The 1,909-nt window shown below is 39.0% G+C and overlaps 1 protein-coding gene across 1 annotated transcript in view; it reads right to left on the minus strand.

Moving 5' to 3' along the window:
• Window positions 1-1,909, minus strand: part of LOC105821316 (disintegrin and metalloproteinase domain-containing protein 32-like) — a gene marked incomplete at its 5' end in the record, with an annotated part of 177,515 nt that overhangs the window by 164,159 nt on the left and 11,447 nt on the right. The gene's annotated exons all lie outside the window — the stretch shown is intronic.

Below are 1,909 nucleotides of genomic sequence, written 5' to 3' on the forward strand. Positions count from 1 at the left end.
TTTGTCCACCACAATATGTATTTCTAGATAAAGAGGAAATAAATCTGGAATATCTGATTCCAACTAGAAAAAAAAATAGCAGCATATAAAACTTAAAAATTTTCATAATTTATCATGAATTCTTTATTAATAACAAACCACTTATTGGATATTTCAAGGTGTTTGGTTCATACAATTGGTTAATATCAACATAAAGTGCTTTGAGTTTTACGGCAATGGATGCAAGTAATAAGAACACTGGTTATAAAGTTGTAACATATATCTCAATAGATTTTTTGTGAACTAAGAACAAAACACCTAGCATTTCTAACCGTCTATTTCATTTCAATATCAGAAATAAACTTCTGCTTTATAAATTATACAGGTGTTAAGGACTTTTTAAATAGTTACATTTTTCACTCGTTTCTGTATCCATGTCCTCTGCAGTATGACTTTGCAGTGCCTCCATCAAGAGGTAAGTCTATTTCCCATCTCAAACTAAACGGGGCCTGTCACTTGCTTGAGCCAGTGAATGCAGTAGAAGTGCTGTTGTGCCAATCCTAAGTGACCTTTCATACCACCTCCTGGGCTTGGAACCCCTGCTTGTACACATCTGGCCACTTTGCCAGATTGTAAGAAACAAGTGAGCTATCACCCCCTTTGCCCCCCACAAAAAAACAGAACAGGACAATGCTTAAAGAAAAAAGAAGCTGCTGAATTCCTGTAAGAGCATATTATAGTGCCTGAACGTACCCCTTTCCATCCCATCCCCCACATCCAGCTCGGTGGCATCCATGTTCCTGGTGTGGTTTGCTGGTGCCACAGGAACAGGTACACACTTGCTCTCAAAGAATTATGGCTGTGCATTTTGAGCTGTGCAAAGGCTCCCTAAAGGATTTGCTCAAGGGCTTTCCTTTGTCCTCTACCTTGAAACTTTCACAGGGCTGCGGAGGACTCCTAGGTGGTGTTTGTAAAAAGCATTTCAAGGCAAATACACTGGCTGCAGCCACCTATAGCAAAGGAAAACAGATGGGACAAGCAGCAGTGACATTGAAAAGCCCAGGAAGAAAGAGGCTGGGGAAGGATATGTGTGGGAAAATGAAGGCTTTGAAAATCTCTGGCATACACTGGGAAATACAGAAGGCAACCCACAATCCCAAGGCCGGACACACACTCCGAAAACACTTGAGAAGACACTAACTTTCTCCTGGCTGATCTTTAGGCACTGTGCAAGCAGGAGTGAACGCCAAGGCAGGGTTGTAATCCTCTAGAATAAGTGTTGCAGGGGTGCCCAAACAGAGTTCATGTGTGAAAACCGAAAAAGATTTTTTGTTTTTTTGGGGTTTTTTGCTCCAGTCATTTAAGGAAATCTCTGTCAAATCACGAGGTGACAACTTAACTAGCAATATTGTTAACAAAATATTTCTTTACCTTAGAAAAGTCAGTAAACAAACAACCCAGAATAAGCAGCAAAAACAAACCCTAGTGGGGAGTGAGGGAAAATCTGATTTCCAGCATTATCACATCAAAATACCCAAAATGTTCAGTTTTCAATAAAAATAAATTATGACACCTAAAATGAAACAATAAAGTGTGACCCATTCTCAGGGAAAACAGAAATAGAAACTGCCCCTAAGGGAGCCCAGACATTGGACTTAGTAGACAAAGACTATAAATTAACTGCTTTAAATAAGTTCAAAAAGCTAAGGAAAACCATGGACAAAGAACAAAAGGAAACCGGAAGAATGATGCCACATACATAGAGAATGTCAATAAAAATATGGAAATTATAAAAAGGAAACTGTGGAGCTGAAAAGTACAATAACCAATGAAAATTCACTAGAGGGATTCAGCAACAGAGTTGAGCAGGCAGAAAAAAAGATCAGCAAACTTCACAACAATTCATCAAGATTATTCAGTCTGAAGAGCA

The sequence above is a fragment of the Propithecus coquereli genome, unplaced genomic scaffold (genome assembly GCF_000956105.1).
Source record: "Propithecus coquereli isolate 6110/MARCELLA unplaced genomic scaffold, Pcoq_1.0 Scaffold568, whole genome shotgun sequence".
NCBI classification, from domain to species: Eukaryota; Metazoa; Chordata; class Mammalia; order Primates; family Indriidae; genus Propithecus; species Propithecus coquereli.